This window comes from Pinus tabuliformis, chromosome 8 (assembly GCF_031772625.1).
Source record: "Pinus tabuliformis cultivar Carrire ecotype Pingquan chromosome 8, CPIR1, whole genome shotgun sequence".
Classification (NCBI taxonomy): domain Eukaryota; kingdom Viridiplantae; phylum Streptophyta; class Pinopsida; order Pinales; family Pinaceae; genus Pinus; species Pinus tabuliformis.
In genome coordinates this window covers 1,950,534,902-1,950,558,813 of record NC_142294.1, presented here as the reverse complement: position 1 = coordinate 1,950,558,813, position 23,912 = coordinate 1,950,534,902, and positions in this window count along the sequence as shown.

Sequence of the window (23,912 nt, the reverse complement as noted above, 5' to 3'; positions counted from 1 at the left end):
TCCATTATCCATGCTAATAGAGCCAATATGAGATTGTGCATCAGTTTCAATCCATGCATGAAAGTTCTTGAATGTTTGAAAAGCATCAGATTTGTTTTTCAATAAATAAACCCAACACATTCTAGTGTAGTTGTCAATAAATGTCATCATATATTTGTTTCCATTTGTAGAAGGAAAAGCCATTGGGCCACATAAGTCTGAATGAATGAGTTCAAGTTTTCTATGTGCTCTGGAATGAGAATCATGAAAAGACTGTTTTATATGCTTTACTAGAATACAGGCATCACATTTCTTAAGTTTTCTAGGAATTTTAGGCAAACTAATAACACCACTTTTCTTCAATATACGAAGGTTGCCATAATTCAAGTGTCCAAATCTAGCATGCCATAAAAGATTTGATGGAAATGTACCTTCAACATAATGAGAGTTGTATGAAAAGTTGTGTACATGAGAAGATGTACCTTGTAGCTTTAGAAGTATTTATTCTTCTATCCCCGTCATGACAAGTGAGTGATCTAATGCTTTTCTGACCTCAACCTTACCATAAAACATACGAATGGAGTGTCCTTTCTGGCGAATGTGCACCAAATACAACAAATTTCTCCTCAGATCAAGGAGATATAAAACATCATGCAAAAGAAAGTCTGGAAGACCAGGCAGCTTGATCCTGATGGTGCCAAGCCCTGATGGTGCCAAGCCCTGATGGCTTGAGTTTTGACTTATATGCAAAGTATACTGCTCCATCAACATTGTCAGTAAATTCTGCAAAATAATCTCTTCTAAAATTCATGTGGAAAGTTTCCCTTGAATCAAGAAACCAATCATTTTTCCAAGTAGCAAGTGAAGCATTAAACAAATCTTCAATTACTCCAATATTACGATGTGCCACAAAATAGTGAGCAGATTCGAGTGCTTTACCTTTCCCTTTGTCATTGGTTTTACCTTTGGCTTCATTTCTTTCTTGCTCAATTCTATGCCAAGGAAACTTACATGTGGATTCATAATGTCCATCTCAATTGTAATGTATGCAATGAAGATCGAACTTTTCTCCTTGGAACTGTTTGCCCCCCCTGCCTCTAAAATTCCTTCTTCCTCTTCCTCTTCGACCACATCTTCCTCTAGAAGAATCTTGTGCAATATTATTCTCTCTATGTGCAAGACACATAACTTCTTCAGAAGACCGGGGAGTTGTCTTCTTCCCAAAATCCTTCTCTCTCTCAGCAAACTTCTTCTCAAGGGAGTCAAAGGTAATCTCCTTGAGGTTTTCACTTTCTTTCAATGGCTCAAGATAATTTGAATAAGTGAGATATAGTTCCTTGACATAAGCTATGAGACGAATGTCTATTTGAACACCATTGATTTTATATCATGCATAATTGATCCAACTTCTGATGCTAAAGAAAGAGTGTCGTCATTTTTTAGTTCAAGACTGGACAATTTAATCATCAATTGGACAACTTCATGTTCAAAGTGTGAGTCATACAGTTCCTTCAACTTCTGTAAGGATTCAAAAGAATTTGAAAATGGTCAAATATGGTGACTCACCTCTTCATTTATGGATGTTGCAATCAAGGCATAGGCCTTGTTGTTCTTTTTTTCCCAAATGGAAATCTCCTTATCTAAGGTGGGTTGTATAGGTTCATTATCTCCTTCTCCTACACAAACTCCTTTCCACAACTCATTGAAAATGAGAGTGTGTTTTATCTTCCTTGACCATTCAGGATAATTTTGTTTTCCCAAGATAACTACTCCAATAATAGATATCAATAAATTCATTTGAATATCTATGTACTGTAAACAAAATGTACTTATGCTAGCAAAATATGCACTTCTAGTGGTAATTTTGTAAAAAAAATACAATTTTGATATATATACAACATAGGTATTATTTGGGGGGGGGAGTATATGAGGGAGGGTTATATGGAGGGGGTAACGTATGAGGGGAGGATTTCATTTTAAATCACAAACGAAGTTTTGGAAAATGAAATCGTTGTTTGGGAGGCGGGTTCAAGCCTAGCAACATAGTATTATATTAAAACGCAGTGGATTTGGGTATGGTATGGTGGATTCGGGTATGGTGGAGGCTTTGACCAATGTATGGTGGTAGGTTAGCATTATATGAATGGTAGGCATTATATGAACGTTATATTATGCAACAGACATGCCATCATTATATATATGATAGAAGGCATTATGGTATAGCGGTATGTAGGGTGATAGTGGTATGGTATAGTGGTTTAGGGAGGAGGTTGTATGGAGAGCAGGGTTATATGGGAGCATTAAACAGTCATTCAACGGTGTTCAACAAAGAGTATATGCATCCAATTCACATGGTCGGTGGTATTATATTGTGATATAAAAACTGTGATATATATAGGCCAAAGACAACGTAACATTGTGAGGACAACATAACCAGTGAGGCGGTAACTCAATATATATATATATATATATATATATATCTATATATATATATATATATATATATATATATATATATATATATATATATATATATATATATCTATATATATATATATATATATATATATATATATATATATAGATATGCAGTGGTATTCATGGTAATACCTGTTGGCATTATGACACAGGTTTGGCACTATGACACAGGTGTTGTCCTTGATGGCAACTGACTCGGATGACAGATCATAATTCAGGCTCTCAAAATGAAGGAAAAAGGGATATACATAGGTTCCTCTTAACCAAGTCACGTATACACACAGGTTCGACGATCAAAAGGTGCGTATACGTATACACGCACTTTCATGCAAGGAAAGTCGTGTACATTGGGTTTTGGTCCATGGTAATTTAGTCCTTGGTATTTGGACCTATGGTTTTGGACCATGGTATTGAGTAAGGCCTAAGACTATAAAAGGGGAAGGAGATCATTGGGCAAAGGCATTCGCTCAAGCATTGAATATCTTATGAAGAGCAAGATCTAGAATTAGGTTATGGTGCATAGCTAGATCTGAACCAAGGAGGAACCTGAGCACTAGAAGAAGGATAAGTTATATTCATGGGTCAAGATCTCAAGGCTTAAATAATAGTATCTTTGTGTAATTTTGATCTGTTATATTTGGCGCATAACTTGATCTATAAATATGATAATATGGGTATAACTGATGTCTGAATAAGTGAAAAGGGTAAATTATCTTTTATAGATCTATATGCAGGTTCGGCACAGCAGAGGCGCGTATACATGCTGGTTCAGTAAGTCAAAACAACGTATATAATACAGGAGTGTATGCATGCAGGTTCTACATATTGAAGTAGCATACGTCTCATGAAATATGTTTTAGCTACTTCTCATTATTGCTGCAGTGTTCTGGGATTGGTTTCTGGTTACTGTTAATGTATTCTGGTTGCAGCATTCAAAGAAGTAATTATTTGATTCAGTTTTGATTGAAGCAAAGGAGATTGGTTGATGCAGCTGTATTTGATGTTTGATTATTGTTATTGATGGATCCAGTCTGAAAATTTATGAAACGTGGTCCCTGGAAGTAAAGAGAAGGTTTTAGCCTTCTGTAGGTTAGCACCTATGTACTAGTACATCAGCTAGTACAAGAGCTTAGGGGGTTGTAGCTCCCTTCCAAGAGAAGCTGGAAAACAAGAGAAGGTTGTAGCCTTCTGCAGGTAGAAGCCTGCATACTGGTATAAGACTACACCAGTACAAATCCATTGTAAAAAGAAGTTTCAAATTGAAAGAAGATAGAGACAAATTGCAGCAGGTGGTTTTCACCCACATTGGGTTTCCAACTTATATCTTGTGTTCTTGCGTGTGACTGTCTGTTCTGTTTTACTGTTCCTGGTTACTGTCTATATGGTTGACATGTTAGAGTCGGTCTTTTCAGTCCTCCATCAGAGATCAAAACTCTTTCTGCATTTCATTTTTAGGTGTCTCGCTCCATTCACTCAGCTGCATTCCACTAGGGGCATGCCATAATCTGATGGAAGGGTCTTGTCAGTCATTACCCCTCATGCTTTGTACCTGCTGGCTCAGGTCTGTTCATCAAAGTTCATTAAATGACAGTCAATATTTGGTCTTTTGATGGACAAAAAATCATGTCAGTCATAGGTCTAGGGTTTCATAAGTCGTGTTTTCAAAGTACCCAATAATTCCAATAGGCCAGAGGGAGGTTCAACAAGTTTCATCTCCAGATTTTCATCATCCATAATGCTCAAGGGTGATTCCTCTTCAAAACTCTGTTTTGAAGAGGAAATCATCAAATTAATGTTTATGATAAATATGTAAAGTTCTCCACCATGAAGTACTTCAAAAGCAGATTCTGATCATCCTTTGCCAAATTCCATGTCAGCTACCCCTGCAAAAAATTGCCAAAAATTTCATCATTTTAGTCAAAAATCCAAAAAGGGAATGTGAAATACAAAGTTGCATTAAATTGTGGAAAAAGTGCCAAAACAAAACATTGCAAAAGTGGGTTTTGAAGAAACAAAAATCAAAACCATGTCTCCATGTCTTTATACAGATTTTCTCATAAGGATCAAGGTCATTTTAAATGCCAAGGTCAGAGAGAAGCACTTCAAAGTGGAGTGGGTGAGCTAGCGCACATTTTGGGTGAGGTTGGAGGTGTCTTGACAGGTGTGGCGCATACAGTAGGTGGCGCGGCGCACTAGGCTAGCGCGGCGCATTGGGCGCGATCCTCCAGTGCAATTTTGAACGGGCGCGGCGCACCGGTAGCGCGCGGCGCATAGAACAGGCGGCGCGGCGCATACAGTCTAACACCCAAAAAATGCCCGAAATTCCTCCAAATCACCATTGAATTTCTTGGACGTGCCAGGTAGGGTCGACATCTCGGTGGTTCATCCATTTTTGTGTGTTGTGTGATGGTGGTTTATGGTTCCAAATGTTTGAAACAAAATTTCCAAACCCTACCTCTAAAAATCCTTATGTCAATTGTTGTTAAGGGTTGCAAATTCATCATTTTGTTACCAAGGTTCCCCTTCCATCCCATCTGTCCCTTTTTCCTTCATTCCCTTTTTCGTTATACCATATCCCTTTGAATTCCATTGTTCCCTATCCCCTAAAATTACTAAACCCTTCTCCCCAATTCCCTTTCACCCATTACCCAATGTAAAACCCCAAACCCTACCCTATGCAAAGTTCCTAAACCCTCCTACACTGCCCTAAATAAAATCTATCCTAATACTGCTAATCCCTTCATATTTTCCCTCCCTAACAGTCCCTTGTTACATTGCTCCCTTGGTGACAGATTTCAACCATATTACAACAGCAGTCCAACACAGTCTTGCGACCAGCATTCATTTCTCCAAGCAGTTTTCAAAGCATCAATTATGTCATCTGATCATTCATCTGACTATGAGGTGGAAACTCATAGTGACTCACCCACAGAAGAACGTGCACCCCGGAGACCTCATAAAAGTAGCAGAGATGTTAGAGAAGAACTAACTACCCTCAGAGAATTGCAGGTCTGCCCTCTTGCCGTCTCTTGTTTTCAGTTTCAGCCATGCTATGAGTTTTGTGAAAACGTTGCAAATGTTCAATTTCACCATGAGTTGGCTCGCCCATTTGTTCTACATTTACATGGTGCTCAAGTTACTTTGGCTGGTGTTACTTTCACACTTACACCGGACTCTATCTCATTAGCTACTGACATGCCTAATATTGGAGAGCCATGGAACAAGAGACAAAAAGTTGACCGACAGCATTATGAGCCATATGTTAAACCTGGTTTCTTGAGGCAGCTTAAGAGGGTGTTTCCCTTCCAATATCTTAAAGATGAATATGCCCCTCTAATGAAGTTAATTATGAAGTATTTCAATTGTGAAGGCCGTTTCTCCCGGTTATATGCTTATCACATCAGGTTGCTCATGCATTTCACCCGGGTACACATGATGAACATCCCATATTTCATATGCCGAAACATAGAGAGGATGACCGCCCTTGTGCAACACAAGACCCCTGAGCAGCAGTTCAACAACATTTGTCATTTTTCTCTCATCAAGATTTTGGTGGTGCATCAGCTTGATTTACAGGGTATCACTTGGGATGATTTCATCTCTCGTGACTTCTTCCGAGCTTCACAGGGATTATCAGAGGTTAAGCATGAGATAGGGGGACCTTCTCATCAGTATGAGCGCCATGAGACCGCTAGTGTGCCGGTATTCATCACATATCAGAGGGGCGCTAGACATTTGTTTGCAGCAGCAAAGCGAGTGTTATCTCAACACGGGGTGGTAGGGGCCTTCCGACATCAGCAATACAGGTATAGGATAGAGGTAAGGAGCCAATGCATGATGAGGGGCCATCAGGTGAATGAGAGACCGACTTTGTTCTCCTTCATGATGATGATACAGATACGGGTCCGCAAAGTGCATAGCTTAAAGAGATCATCCAGGAGCAGCAAACAGAGATCCAAGCCTTATACCTTGACTTGGAGAGAGCCAAATGGAATATGACATACCTAGAGTAGAGGAACAAACAACTTGAGGATCGACAAGCTGAGATAGAGTTGCAACTGATCAAGGAAAACCGGTAACACATCATGGCAGCACAAGGTAGACCTATGGAGCAAAAAGATGAGGACCAGGAGTATGCTTTAGAGAAAGTGAACATTCACTTGGAGAAGCAGTTGGAGAAGGCTAATAGGGAAAAAGCAATGCTGAGGTGCATGACTTACCATTACATGGCCCAAAACTTGAGCTCCAAAGCGAGAATCAGGAGCCTAAAGGCGAAATTGAGGAAGGTGACAAAAAGACAAAAGAGGCAAAAAGAGCAAGATCGGCTCCGAATCTTGGGTGAGGCCTCTTTGGTCTAGCATGACATGTGATGGAGAGGGTACAGCCCAAATTTCACGAAATTTGGAGCACATTTTTGCAATTTGAAATTTTTTGCACAAAAAACAGGGTTTTTCTCCCTATGCACCGCGCCACTTGGCGCGCGATTTTTCAAGGGAGCTCCAAATGACAAAAAGTTTTTATTTTTGGATTTTCCATGGAAAATCATGACTGCTAGTGCATGGCCAAGAAGTTTGGGCAAGTTTTGAGTCCTCAGGAGGTCAAAAACACCCAAAAAATGACCTCTCTGCCCCTATTTTGACACACAGGAAGCAGTCTTGGGAGATTGCAGTTTTGGAGGGGAAAATGACATCCAAATTGAAAAATTTTACATGGGTTGGAAAGTAGATAGGTAGGGCTTTCCAACAAGTACACCTGAGCTCAATTTGGACTTCAGGAATTGCCTCAAAACCATCTCCAAAGTGGCGCAACGCATACATCTTTTGGTTGAGCGCACAGAACCCAAAGGCCAAATCACTTCTGCTCTGCAAGAATTTGATTTGTTTTAGTGCAATTTTCTCCAAGTAAGTTTGTCAAAGCCTGTTTAATGATTTTTTGGCTATGGTACTGTGGTTTAGAAGCAAAGACAGTTGAAAGTGAATATTGGCGCGTGGGTGAGTTAAACGAAAATTGTTGGTGGGCCCGTTCATTAACAATATATGTTTTCTCTTCATTAAAGGCGCATCTTATTTAAAATCCATGTTATTAAACTGATAGTTTTGATTCAAACGGCCAAAAGGAAGGCGAACAGTCACCCCAGAAGATCTACGCTACATTTTTGTTTTTTTTTTAATTGGTCATCAGAGAAATTAAATGTAACGCTGCTCCTGTTACTGATGGTTGGCTTTTCATTTCCACTTGTAATGATTAAACAATCCCTCAACTTTGGGTCGATCCACTTTCTCATAGAAAATCTTATTTATTGTATTGAAAGTCATTTGTAAGGGGTTGGAGTTTCTGGGAATAGGGTGGAGAAAAACCCAGCACTTTCATTTGTACAGTTTTGGCTTGGAAATTAATAGAATGATGCAGCTCTGATTCATGAGATCCCTGTGGTGTGAGTTTAGCAAATGTGTTTTTCTTTCTATGTTTCATATGTATTCTGTTATGTTTACCATCCATTCATAATCATTTCTAGTTGAATGCTCTTAAGTAGAAGAGTAGAATTCAGTTTATGCTCTGCCTTGTAAAGCATTCATATTTTGTATATCTTCTTCTGTCTGAAAAAGATTCATGCGTATGCCCTTTTTAGCTTTTCTCAACAGTCTTTCCACTCCATTTTATTTAAATCTGATTGCTAAACCTCTCGCCTATCTTGCCTCATCAAGTATCATATGTCTTTGATTTAATTTCCCAGCTCATGCGGTCCTTTGGTCCCACATAGCCCAGAAAATTCAGTCATTCAAAAATCACCTTTTTCCATATCTATTTACTAGCCTAAAATCAGTATTCAGCATCTCAGACCATATTGTTTATTCCTCACTGAGCGTGATCTGGAAAGATCCCTCTCCTGTTCTAGTAGGGCTAGCTACCAGACTGAACCTGGTTTGTGGTTACCCTGAATTTTTCCTTCTTTCAGTGTAAGGTTGATTTAGGCTCTAACATAGTGGCGACTCCACTGGGGAAGAAATTTGTTGTTTGTTAGTCTTCTTCGTTGTGTAAACAACGGGCTTAACCTACAAACACCCCAATACTTCTGATAATTCTAAGCTTCCGGATGATAAGTTTAGGATTTGATAGGCTGAGTAAGTTGTTCATGTCCTTTTGATTTTTTGAAAATAGCACGCTGGCTTCAAGAAGATATACCAGAGCTAATCCAGATCCAGATCCTCCTCATATCTACAAAAATCGCCATTTGATTCCAAGACTTCTTCGTCAAGAGAGCTCTATAATTCCCATGTTCAAATCCCATTCATGTCCTGACATTTTTTAGTATCTTGAAGAGCTTGATTTTGACAAGCAGTTTGAAATGTCATTGTTTGAGACCAAATCCGAAAGGGTTGTTGACTCTACTATCCCCAATCCGTAGTTTCTTGTAGACCTAGAAACTGAAAGGGCTAACCGGTCAATTGATGATTATATTGTGACACAACTTCAAACTCCAATTGTTAATTCCCTACAAGCTGCACACACTCCTCCAACACCTCCAAGACCAAACCCACCAAGAGTGATGGTTGCTCATTTTGCACCTCTTATGCTGCCTCAAGTTTTAGATGATATGCCCGTAGATTATCAAAGAAAAATCCCTTTGTTTGATGGCACTCCTAACAGCATTACCGCTCAGCAACATGTGGACAGAATGGCAGATTTCTGTGACCTTCATGAAATCGATGCAGAAAATGTGACAATGAGACTCTTTGTACAAACATTTGCGGGTGAAGTTAGGAAATGGTTCAGAGGTTTTCCGGCTGCATGTATCGCTACCTTGGCCGACCTGCAAAGACAATTTTTAGACCGCTGGGAAGTGAAAAATAATCCTCTTCAAATTCTGGCTGAATATGAGCAAATCAAACGAAACACTGGTGAGTCGGTCCAAGACTACTGCATTAGATTCAATTCTGTTTATAATGAAATTCCCGATCATATAAGGCCACCTGTGGGGCTAGCCATGATGAAGTTTCTGGATGGTTTTGATGCTGACATGGCTTATCAACTAAGAGAGACAAAGTTGGCCACAATGGAAGACATGCAGAAGATCGTGGTCAGCGTTGAAGCAAATCTGCTAACCAAGAGGGCTAGAGCAAAAGCAGAAAAGAAGGTCACAGTAAAGGAAGCATCTTCCTCGATGGATCAATTACTCGGGAAGGTAGAGCAGATGCTTGAAAGGGTGAAACTTGACAAACCTGAGCCACAAGTTAGAAATCCTAACTTTCTTGGCCAGCAGTAGTCACAATATAGAATAAAACAGAGAGAGCAGCGAGCCCAAGATCAGACAGCACAACAGCCAGTACAGCCACCTCTGCAACAAAATTTTGTGCATGGACCAGAGTTAGATGAGGAAGAGAATGTGATAGGGGAAGAAAACCACTTCTTTATGCCTGATGATTTGCCTATTTATATTACTGAAGATGAGGAGTATGCAGACATTTCAGCGGCACACAAAGATGCAGATTTCATTCTAGCAAATGACACAGTTTTGGAAGAAGAATCAGATGAGTATCAAAGAGGCTATATGAATGCTCTATCCGCTCAGCAGTGGCAATATTCACTTAGAAACAGAGATGTGCCGGTTAACCCAATTCAGAAGAGGAAGGAAGTTTCAGCATCAAAGAATGATTCATCAGTTGCACAAAAGAAAGGCAAAGAGGCACTTGATCCTGATAGCAGCAAATCACCATCAGCAGAAAAATCAAATCAGCAAATTGTATCGAGAGAAAAGGAAAAGAAAGAAGTCCCAGTCAAAGAGGTAGAAAAGACTTCCGCTTTTAGTTTAGAGAATGAAATTTCTAAATTGAAGTTATCCATTCCCTTGACCAAAATAATGAGGAACAACAGTTATAGAGGGCAAGTTTCTAAAATTTTGAATTGTGATCCAATGTCTGATATGGTGAATGTCGAAGATGATCAACTCGAAATGATTTTTGGGCCAACATTGAATGGTGAGTCTCCAGATAGTGATGTGCCACCTTTTTATATCAATTTAAGATTGCATGATTTTGTGTTACATAATGCCATGTTCGATTCCGGAGCTTCTCACAATCTCATGCCAAAGGCTATCATGGATAAGCTGGGTTTGGACGTCACCCAGAAATACCATGATCTCTATTCATTTGATTCCAGCAAAGTAAGATGTATCGGGCTCATCAAAGACTTGGTTGTGAGTCTGGATCAAATCCCAATGAAGAATGTTTTGATGGATATTGTTGTAGCGGATATTCCTCCCAGGTTCGGCATGCTTCTTTCCAGGTCTTGGGTAGCAAAATTGAAAGGGACATTACAACTATATTTCTCCTATGCAACAATTCCGATGTTTGGCCAGATGAGAAAACTGTATCAGGAACAAAAAATGAAATACATGATTACAAGCAAGGAGAAACCCATTAATCATCTGATTAATTATGTACATACAGATCTAGAGTCTTTTGTTTTTTATTCAGATAGTTTCAATGATATTGATAGTCATTTAGTAGAAGCAGAAAGTATTCCAGAAATAGCAGCAAATTTCAGAGAAATTTTGAAGAAATAAGGACAAGAACAACAAAACACCATTGAGAAATCAGCTGAAGGTAATGGACAACAAGCAGGAAAAACAGAGCCAGCAGAATTTCAGCACTTGGAAGAAGAGGAAGAAGGTTTGTGGACCATGGATTTCGATGGTGCAGTGGGAAATGATGGTGCTGGAATTGGTATTTGGGTACGCAGTCCTTTCTCCACCCCGAACAAAGTGCCTAGTAATGTGTGGGTATGTTCTTACAAGTTAGCTTTTGATTGTTCGAACAATGAAGCTGAGTATGAAGCTTTGATTGCTGGCCTAAAAATTCTAAGAAAGCTGAATGCTAAGAGGATTGCAGTATATGGCGACTCCGAATTGGTGATTAAGCAGGTCAGAGGCGAATATCAAGCAAAGCATCCTCGGATGCGGGCTTACCGGAATGCAGTTCTAGACATCCTGAAATTATTTTCAGAATATACCTTGACATGTGTGCCTCGTGTTCAAAATAGCATTGTTGATGCTCTTGCTAAGGCAGCCAGTAGTTTGAAGATTCCAATGAACTCCAGTAATAAATTCGAAATCCATGTCAAGCATCGTCTGACTGTCCCGGACAATCAGAGATATTGGCAAGTTTTCCAAGATGATGAGGAGATTGATGATTTTCTGCAAAACAAAGGTAAGTTCAAAGAAACCTCAATTGATGTAGAAAATGATGATGGTAAATATGATGTGCAAATCAATCAAATGGACGTGTTGTAGCTAAAGGATAAAATTATTCCTAAAGGCTTGATACATTTAGAAGAAATCTTTGATCAAGATTATGTAGCCCACAAACCAACATTGCAGCCAACAGAAAAGGGTGTTGAAGAGGTCAATATCGGAACAACTGCTAATCCTAAAATGGTAAAACTGTCTAAAGCATTGCCACAAAAGATAAAAGCCAAATATATCAGTTTGTTGTCATCATTTGCTGATGTGTTTGCTCGGGACTATTCTGACTTGAAGACATATGATACCAATATAATTCAACACACTATACCCATTAAGCCTAATCGGAAACCTTTCAGACATAAGTTGAGAAGGCTAAATCCAAAACTGCTGCCATCAATTGAAAAGGAGATAAACAGATTGCACAAATCAGGAATCATTGTTCCCATCAGATTTTCAGACTGGATCTCTAATTTGGTGCCCGTACGAAAGAAGACAGGTGAGATTCGCTTGTGCATTGATTTTAGGAATCTCAATAAAGTTTCATTTAAAGATAACTATCCACTGCCCAAAATGGATCATATACTTCAACGAGTAGTTGGAGCATCTCGTATGTCACTACTCGATGGTTATTTTGGATATAACGAAATTTTTGTCCATGAAGATGACCGAGACAAGACAACGTTCACCACTCTGTGGGGAACTTTGCATTACGCTAAAATGCCTTTTGGTTTGAAGAACGCGGGTGCCACATTTCAGCGGGCAATGGACTTGGATTTCGCCAATGAGAAGGATGTCTTTTTGGTTGTGTACCTTGATGATTTGACAGTGTTTTCCAAATCAGATGAAGAACACATGTATCATCTGAAAACTGTTTTTCAAAAGTGCAGAAAATATGGCCTGTTGTTGAATCTGAAAAAGAGCTTGTTTGCCATGGAGGAAGGAAAACTACTTGGGCAAATTATCTCAAAAGAAGGCATTTGTATTGATCCAGCACGTGTACAAGCGATTCAGCAAATCGATCTGCCCCGGAATAAGAAGGAGATTCAATCTTTCAATGGTAAAATGAATTTTTTACGCCGCTTTGTACCTAATCTTGCTGAACACCTAAGAGAGATTACAAACATGCTTAAGAAGGATAGCCAAGTGAAGTGGACGGAAGAGGCTGTAAAATCTTTCAATTTAGTCAAATTGGCTCTTTCTTCAACTCCAGTTCTAATCAGCCTGGAATACACTCAGGATTTTATATTGTTTTCATTCGCTTCGGAGCATACTATGGCAGCTATGTTGATGCAGAAAAGAGATGATCACGAAAGACCAATTTCTTTCTTCAGCCGAGCTATAAGAGATCCGGCCTTAAAGTACAACATCATTGAGAAGCAAGCCCTCACACTTGTGAAAACATTGAAAGATTTTCGAGTATACATTCTCCATTCTCATATTTTGGCTTATGTTCCTAACACTACTGTCAAAGATGTTTTAGTGCAGACAAATCCGGAAGGAAGACAAGGCAAGTGGATTGCAGCTTTGTTGGAGTATGATGTGGAAATAAAGCCCACAAAGCTTGTTAAAGGGATTGACAAAATTAATGGCCGAATCAAACTTGCACACCTTAGACATAAATCTGATCGCTGCTATGTCCGACGAGAATGAAGAAAGCTTGTCAATTCAGGTATGGGAAATGTTTACTCTTTCTTCGTGGTATTCAGATATCATATATGTCCTTCAGAATTTGTCACCACCACCCGGCATGACTAGAAACAAAAGTAGAACTCTCAAATTAAAGGCTGCTAAGTTTTCCATTCTAAATTCTACACTTTATTGGAAAGATCCTGGTGGCGTTCTATTGAATTGTTTGGTGGAAGAAGAGGCAAAGCAGGTCACGAAGGATTTCCACGAAGGAGATTGTGGTGCTCACCTTTTTTGGAAAACAACAGCAAATAAAGTTCTGAGAGCGGGATACTATTGGCCGACATTGTTTGTTGATGTATATAAGGTTGTCAAGAGCTGTCATAAATGTCAGATTTTTGAAGGAAGGCAGAAATTATAGCCTTTGCCGCTTAAGCCCATTGAGGTGAGTGCCCCTTTTTAGCAATGGGGGTTGGATTTCATTGGTGAAATTCATCCCGCTTCTTCCGGTCAGCATCGGTGGATTCTCACGGCAACATATTATTTCACGAAATGGATCGAAGCAATTCCCACCAGACAAGCTACAAATGCGGTAATTATTTCATTCCTTGAAAATAACATCTTGTCTCGCTTTGGTTGCCCGAATAAGTTAATCACTGATAATGCAGCAGCTTTCAAATCAAAAAGGATGGTAGAGTTTTGTCATAAATATCACATCATTTTGGGTCACTCAACTGCCTATCATCCGCAAGGCAATGGGTTGGCGGAGTCTTCTAACAAATCTTTAGTCAACATCATTAAGAAGCTGCTGGAAATCAACAAGAAGAGCTGGCATAAGAAGTTGGTCAATGCACTTTGGGCAGATCGAGTCAGTAAGAAGAAATCCATTGGTATGTCCCCCTTTGAGCTTGTGTATGGAGTTGATACAGTGTTTCCTACCTCTATCGCAGCTCTGGTAGTCAAACTTCTTCAGGAGGCCGGCAGTTAAGACGATCCTATGCAGAGAAGATTGAATCAAATGGTCCATTTGCAGCAAACCAGAGAAGAAGTTTTCCAAAACACATCCAAGTTGCAGGAGAAGATTAAGAAAATTTATTACAGAAAAGCAAAGGCAGACAAATTTCAGTTGGATGATGTGGTGCTGAAGTGGGATGCAAGGAATGAGGAAAAAGGTAAGCACGGTAAATTCAAGAATCTCTGGAAAGGTCCCATCAATATTGCAGCATAACGGGGTCAGAATGCCTTTCTTCTGAAGGAAATGAACGGAGAAGATTGTCCAGGAGGGCCGATCAATGGTTGGCTACTCAAGCGGTACCATGTCTGAGTTGTTTTTGCTGCTTCCATTGTCACTGTAAATACCATTTTATTTCAGTTTTGGTTTGGGTTTGTCTAGTCAGTCTTTGAGTTATTTTAAGTCTAAATTTGAGTCAGTTCGAGTCAAGTTTCAGTCAATAAATGAGTCAAGAGCTTTGTGTTGTTTGCCGAAATAATGACTCCATAGCCCAATGGATGAAGGCACTATCTGATCTCCCAAAGATCTGTCGTTCTTGGCACCTCCGAGGAGCTACCATCCCCCATTGGAGCCAATGTTAGAGTTGGTCTTGTCAGTCCTCCATCGGAGATCAAAACTCTTTCTGCATTTCATTTTTAGGTGTCTTGCTCCATTCACTCAGTTGCATTTCGCTAGGGGCATGCCATAATCTGATGGAAGGGTCTTGTCAGTCATTACCCCTCACACTTTGTACCTGTTGGCTCAGGTCTATTCATCAAAGTTCATTAAATGATAGTCAATATTTGGTCTTTTGATGGACAAAAAATCATGTCAGTCATAGGTCTAGGGTTTCATAAGTCATGTTTTCAAAGTACCCAATAATGCCAGCAGGCCAGAGGGAGGTTCAACAAGTTTCATCTCTAGATTTTCATCATCCATAATGCTCATGGGTGATTCCTCTTTAAAACTCTGTTTTGAAGAGGAAATCGTCAAATTAATGTTTATGATAAATATGTAAAGTTATCCACCATGAAGTACTTCAAAAGCAGATTATGATCATCCTTTGCCAAATTCCATGTCAGCTACCCCTGCAAAAAATAAATATGTAAAGTTATCCACCATGAAGTACTTCAAAAGCATATTCTTATCATCCTTTGCCAAATTCCATGTCAGCTACCCCTGCAAAAAATTTCCAAAATTTTCATCATTTTAGTCAAAAATCCAAAAAGGGAATGTGAAATACAGAGTTGCATTAAATTTTGGAAAAAGTGACAAAACAAAACATTGCAAAAGTGGGTTTTGAAGAAACAAAAATCAAAACCATGTCTCCATGTCTTTATACAGATTTTCTCATAAGGATCAAGGTCATTTTAAATGCCAAGGTCAGAGAGAAGCACTTCAAAGTGGAGTGGGTGAGCCAGCGCAAGTTTTGGGTGAGGTTGGAGGTGTCTTGACAGGCGCGGCACATACAGTAGGTGGTGCGGCACATTGGGCGCGATCCTCCAGTGCAATCTTCAACGGGCGCAATGCACCAGTAGCGCGCAGCGCATAGAACAGGCGGTGCGGCGCATACAACCTAACACCCAAAAAACACCCGAAATTCCTCCAAATCACCATTGAATTGCTTGGACATGCCAGGTAGGGTCGACATCTCAGTGGTTCATCCATTTTTGTGTGTTGTGTGATGGTGGTTATGGTTCCAAATGTTTGAAACAAAATTTCCAAACCCTACCTCTAAAAATCCTTATGTCAATCGCTGTTAAGGGTTGCAAATTCATCGTTTTGTTACCAAGGTTCCCCTTCCATCCCATCTGTCCCTTTTTCCTTCATTCCCTTTTTCGTTATACCATATCCCTTTGAATGTCATTGTTCCCTATCCCCTAAAATTACTAAACCCTTCTCCCCAATTCCCTTTCACCCATTGCCCAATGTAAAACCCCAAACCCTACCCTATGCAAAGTTCCTAAACCCTCCTACACTGCCCTAAATAAAATCTATCCTAATACTCCTAATTCCTTCATATTTTCCTCCCTAACGGTCCCTTGTTACATTGCTCCCTTGGTGACAGATTTCAACCATATTACAACAGCAGTCCAACACAGTCTTGCGACCAGCATTCATTTCTCCAAGCAGTTTTCATAGCATCAATTATGTCATCTGATCATTCATCCGACTATGAGGTGGAAACTCATAGTGACTCACCCACAGAAGAACGTGCACCCCGGAGGCCTCACAAAAGTGGCAGACATGTTAGAGAAGAACCGACTACCCTCACAGAATTGCAGGCCTGCCCTCTTGCTGTCTCTTGTTTTCAGTTTCAGTCATGCTATGAGTTTTGTGAAAAGGTTGCAAATGTTCAATTTCACCATGAGTTGGCTCGCCTATTTGTTCTACATTTACATGGTGCTCAAGTTACTTTGGCTGGTGTTACTTTCACACTTACACCGGACTCTATCTCATTAGCTACCGGCATGCCTAATATTGGAGAGCCATGGAACAAGAGACAAAAAGTTGACCGATAGCATTATGAGCCATATGTTAAACCTGGTTTCTTGAGGCAGCTTAAGAGGGTGTTTCCCTTCCGATATCTTAAATATGAATATGCCCCTCTAATGAAGTTAATTATGAAGTATTTCAGTTGTGAAGGCCGTTTCTCCCGGTTATATGCTTATCACATCAGGTTGCTCATGCATTTCACCCGGGTACGCATGATGAACATCCCATATTTCATATGCCGAAACATAGAGAGGATGACCGCCCTTGTGCAACACAAGACCCCTGAGTAGCAGTTCAACAGCATTTGTCATTTTGCTCTCATCAAGATTTTGGTGGTGCATCAGCTTGATTTACATGGTATCACTTGGGATGATTTCATCTCTAGTGACTTCTTCCGAGCTTCACAAGTATTATCAAAGGTTAAACATGAGATAGGGGGACTTTCTCATCAGTATGAGTGCCATGAGACCGCTAGTGTGCCGGTATTCATCACATATCAGAGGGGCGCTAGACATTTGTTCGCAGAAGTAAAGCGAGTGTTATCTCCACCCGAGGTGGAAGGGGCCTCGCTTCCGACATCAGCACTATAGGTACAGGACATAGGTAAGGAGCCAATGCATGATGAGGGGCCATCAGGTGAACGAGAGACTGACTTCGTTCTCCTTCATGATGATGATACAGATACGGGTCCGCAAAGTGCACAGCTTAAAGAGATCATCCAGGAGCAGCAAACAGAGATCCAAGCCTTATCCCTTGACTTGGAGAGAGCCAAATGGAATATGACATACCTGGAGCAGAGGAAAAAACAACTTGAGGATTGGTAAGCTGAGATAGAGTTGCAACTGATCAAGGAAAACCGGCAACACATCATGGCAGCACAAGGTAGACCTATGGAGCAAAGAGATGAGGACCGGGAGTATGTTTTAGAGAAAGTGAACATTCACTTGGAGAAGTTGTTGGAGAAGGCTAATAGGGAAAAAGAAATGCTGAGGTGCATGACTTACCATTACATGGCCCGAAACTTGAGCTCCAAAGCGAGAATCAGGAGCCTAAAGGCGAAATTGAGGAAGGTGACAAAAAGAAAAAAGAGGAAAAAAGAGCAATATCGGCTCCGAATCTTGGCCGAGGCCTCTTTGGTCTAGCATGACATGTGATGGAGAGGGTACAGCCCAAATTTCAAGAAACTTGGAGCACATTTTGAAATTTTTTACACAAAAACAGGGTTTTTCTCCCTGTGCGCTGCGCCACTTGGCGCGCGCTTTTTATAGGGAGCTCAAAATGACAAGAAGTTTATATTTTTGGATTTTCCATGGAAAATCATGACTTCTGGTGCATGGCCAAGAAGTTTGGGCAAGTTTTGAGCAAAAACACCCAAAAAATGACCTCTCTGCCCCTATTTTGACACACAGGAAGCAGTCTTGGGAGATTGCAGTTTTGGAGGGGCAAATGACATCCAAATTGAAAAATTTTACTTGGGTTGGAAAGTAGACAGGTAGGGATTTCCAACAAGTACACTTGGGCTCAATTTGGACTTCAGGAAGTGCCTAAAAACCATCTCCAAAGTGGCGCGACGCATACATCTTTTGGTGCAGTGCACAGAGACCCAAAGGCCAAATCACTTCCGCTCTACGAGAATTTGATTTGTTTCAGTGCGATTTTCTCCAAGTAAGTTTGTCAAAGCCTGTTCAACGATTTTTTGGCTATGGTACTGTGGTTTAGAAGCGAAGACAGTTGAAAGTGAATATTGGCGCGTGGGTGAGTTAAACGCAAATTGCTAGTGAGCTCGTTCATTAACAATATATGTTTTCTCTTCATTAAAGGCGCATCTTATTTAAAATCCATGTTATTAAACTGATAGTTGTTATTCAAATGGCCAAAAGGAAGGCGAACAGTCACCCCAGAAGATCTACGCTACATTTTTGTTTTTTTTAATTGGTCATCAGAGAAATTAAATGTAACACTGCTCCTGTTACTGATGGTTGGCTTTTCATTTCCGCTTGTAATGATTAAACAATCCCTCAACTTTGGGTCGATCCACTTTCTCATAGAAAAGCTTATTTATTGTATTGAAAGTCATTTGTAAGGGGTTGGAGTTTCTGGGAATAGGGTGGAGAAAAACCCAGCACTTTCATTTGTACAGTTTTGGCTTGGAAATTAATAGAATGATGCAGCTCTGATTCATGAGATCCCTATGGTGTGAGTTTAGCAAATGTGTCTTTATTTCTATGTTTCATATGTATTCTGTTATGTTTACCATCCATTCATAATCATTTCTAGTTGAATGCTCTTAAGTAGAAGAGGTAGAATTTAGTTTATGCTCTGCCTTGTAAAGCATTCATATTTTGTATTTCTTCTTCTGTCTGAAAAGGATTCATGCGTATGCCCTTTTTAGCTTTTCTCAATAGTCTTTCCGCTCCATTTTATTTAAATCTGATTGCTAAACCTCTTGCCTATCTTGCCTCACGAAGTATCCTATGCCTTTGATTTAATTTCCCATCTCATGCGGTCCTTTGGTCCCACACAGCCCAGAAAATTCAGTCATTCAAAAATCGCCTTTTTCCATATCTATTTACTAGCCTAAAATCAGTATTTAGTTTAAGTCATCTCAGACCATATTGTTTATTCCTCACTGAGCATGATCCAGAGAGAGCCCTCTCCTGTTCTGGTAGGGCTAGCTACCAGACTGAGCGTGGTTTGTGGTTACCCTGAATTTTTCCTTCTTTCCTCCTAAGGCAGATTTAGGCTCTAACATGACACACAGATTAATGATCAACATTTGAAGAATAAATTAAATTATAAGTCTGCAAGTTATACGTGAGTTTCCTTAAGTGCAGTTGCATATATACGCCGTTTCCACTAACTGAAGTAGCGTATGAAAATCTGATTATGAAATGAAAAATAATTGACTTGATAATACTGATTCACCCCCCCCCCCCCCAGTATTATTTCCAACAATACCATCACTTCAACACGGGGTTAATGTGACTCAAACATGGGATTTCCCAAAACACAATCACACCACCAATGTGTAATCAGTGCTCATAGGAGGAACGATATTACAATATTTTGAGTCTTTGGTAGTCAATCCTCAGTGCACCAACGTTCACAACTTTCAAACTATTGCACGTTCACCACTCAGTCTCCATGCTCACACCGCTCTAGCTTCAATGCTTCTTTTCAAAAAAAAATTGAAACACTCCTCAAGCTTACATACTATTCAAAACCGAGGAGAGTGCTTGGGCACACAGAGAAAAATATACAAATGGGCATTAGGAAATGTAGGGAATATTTTCTATTAAAGGAGAGGGGAAGAGGACTGAGAATAATGGAAATCAATGATAGGAGCTACAACACAAAAACTTATCTTGGGAGCTCGCTCTCATACCATGTCAAGCCAAGAGGTAACTCCTCAAATGAATTGTGATTTTCCATTAAGGTTGATCATAGATATATACATGGAGGGAGAGACTCTTGGGCTTCATCTCCTAGTGTCTCTTCATATTCCTATTCTCCTTATTTTCTATTTACACTATTTTACATATATTCACCCAATCCCAAGGATTAGGTGTCAACATTTTCTTATTCCAATTTCCATACATGACTGTTATTCAGTGAACCTACGTATGTATGCGACTATGATGAATGCAAGATGTGTATATCCAATTAACTAACTTTGCATATAATTCATAATATGTTAATATTTAACTAGTGCATCATTACTTTATTAAACATGTATTAAGAAGAAACTATGAGCAGTAAAGAACATATAGATCATCAACACACAAGAGACACATCAGCACACATGAACACTAGGATTTTAGGTGGAAACCTAATGTGTGAGAAAACCACAAATACCGTCATATTTGTCTTCATATTTATTTTAAGAAAAACATCTTACAATCTTGTACTTGTACAAGCTCATACTAGTATGCAAACACCCACTTGCAGAAGGCTACAACCTTCTCTCATTCTCCATCACCCACTGGAAGGGAGCTCCAACACCTTGATCTCATTTATGGACACCCACCAGAAGAGAGATCCAACCCCTTGATTAGATTTACCAGCTATCACTGGAAGGAAGCTTTGACTCCCTCACTGAAGGCTCCAACCTTGAGCACCTCCGTGGACCACATTTCATAATACTTCATACTAGATCCACCTGACTCAAAACATCAAACCTTGTAGGCTACTTTTCATCATATTTTCAGACTGGACCCACTACCATCACTTAAGGTCAATACCAAATACAATTCTGAAACCAATCACTGAATCAAATCACTTAATCATTGAACCAATTGAATCAACAAATCAATCGTTGAATCTCAATCAACCAATGCAACTAGATCAAAATAAACCAGGATAGATCATATATCTGTACAACCACTCGTTAATATACTAAGCCAAACACTGCTACCCATCACAGAAATTAACTGTTGTTACTGCAAATCCTAAACAAGCATACATCAGATTGTATATTCTACTATTATGAGTCATACCCTCATATGTACATGCTTTCTCTGAAGAATACCTATGTACAAATCTCAAAACACTGATAACTAAATTTTCATAAATGTACTACTAAATCAATCACTCAATCACACACTAAAACCATCATAGATCACTTATCCAAATACATATCACCATACAGCAGTACATGTCAACATTTCATTACACAATTAGTTCAACCCAACCAGTACTGTCAAACACAAATTATTATAAGAGAGACTGCATTGACAAACAACAGCAAACATAATAGAACTGATCAGACATCATTAAAAAATCATACTACAAAACCCTAGCATATGTACATCACTCTTATAAAGAACTTCCACGTATGTACATGATTTTCATACTTGACACCTGTGTATAGATTCTGAACTTTTCACAAAATGTATACGTGAGTACCCAGAGGCAGATCTGCATATGTACATGACTTCTCAATGGAAAACTAGTGTATAGATCTGTAATCACTAAATCATACCTTCGCTACACAACGCAATATCTGTCAAACCCAAATCTTGGAATACATTGTTACATACACACATCATAGTATCATCATCACAAATCTATCAAACCTTAAACAAATTATCCAATATGTTTTCATTTCAGATCTAATAGATCTGGTCCATGTCCATGCTCCTTGGTGCACACCTATTTCAAATCAAGTCATTCATAACTAATCCATAACATGCACACTCTAACACTTGATCTCCATATCCTTATATATCTTAGGCCTTAGCTAATATCTCATACCAATCCCTTAGTAATGTTGATGGTAGTCTTTGACGGGATCAAATATCCATTGTCATGCTCACTATTATGGGCCAATACCATGGTAAAGACCGCTGGTATTGACAATACCATGGTGCGGAAACTGTATGTGACTTTTCTTCACCATTCTCATGTATGTATATGGATTTTATTCACAAGACCTGCGTATACTTTCCAATAATTCACCTTTATCAGTCCTCTGTCTCTAAACTGATATTCCTTTCTCTATTTCACATGTAGCATCATCATAACCATCATGTTGACATCTTTATCAAGTAGGTTTCCATAAAGGACAACACATTAGTAGTAATGCCAATAGAATATTCACATTGTTTTGTGTACAACTTACAATTTGTGGGAATGAAGAAATATGTTTGGCACTACGTTTAAAATTTCAAATTTAGCTTAGTTGTCAAGTGAAAATTTTATGACTATCATCCATTTTACATACTTGTCATTTTAATTTTTGTGGAATTTAAATGTAAGTTCCTAATTATTCTCATACCTATCATTTTAATTTTTGTAGAGAAACATATTCTTAATAGTGAATAGTATGGTAAAAAACTCTTATATCTCATACTACGAAAGAGGTACAATGATTAGAATATAAAAACATGTTGAGTCATGAAAATGACCATCTTTTAATATCATTTTCATAAGCTTTCTTTGACTTTATCCTTTTCTACTCTTCCATAACCATGTTTTACTTCATTTTTATGTTTATATGTGGGATTAGGCTCCATATTTTGCAATGCACCTATTTTAGTATTTTGAGTGATTTTATGAATAATTAATAGAAAAATAACCAATTTTCACTTATATTTGAAAGTAGGTGATTTTGGTGATTGTTGTAGGAATAATTGAAGATTTTAGCAATGCAAAATTTTACTATTAAGGTCCAAATTTGAATTTTATCTTCAACCTTCAATATCTTATGAGGATTTGGAAGGATCACTCAAGTACCTTGGATGGATAAGTATCATAGAATATTTATTATCAAATATTTTGGAGATATTCATGAGAAGACATTTAAAAATATTTATAGACATTTACTTGTTAATTATTAGAAAATGGTTGTAATGACGTGATACATATGTGAATATGAATTTATTATTAATGATCTTAGTTTTAAAGAAAGTTTTTGTATAAATAAGAGTGTCTTCTCCATTCCAAAGGGAGGACACTTGGAGAATATGTCCAATTTATGATACTTTTTAATATGTCCTTTCGTGTGTATTGTCATTCTCTAGTTTTAGATGTAGAATGTTTTGATTTAGTTTATGATGTTATAGAATAATTTGCTACTTTGTTCTTGAGAGAATTGAGATCACTCCAAATAGATCATGGTGGAATTTTATTTCATTTTATATTCTCTTATTTATTTCATGCAATCTCATTTCTTGTACATTATTTCTTTGTAAATATTTTTCTTTACTTTCTCTAACCTATGTTCCTATTTGTTATAAATCACTTTGTCTATTTACTAATTGTTATGTTTTCCTTTGTTAATAAACTTTCTATTTAAGTTATATCTTTTCTACTTCTTTATCACAGTCAAAATGTTGTAGTGTTCAAGAACAAATTAAGTTTTCCTTCCATAGTTTAGTAAATGTTTTGAGAGAAGCTTCTTGTTGGGTTGGGTAAAATATTATGAGTGTCAATTCATTTGAAAAAGGCCCTAATGCATGCAAAATATACAAAAATAGACTTACTCAAGCATTGTTTCCATTTCTAAATATGTATTTTTATCTTAATACCTGAAATCAGTTGTGACAGATATGTATAAGACCAATGAGCCAAATATTATAGGTCCTTGAATCCAAAGGAACT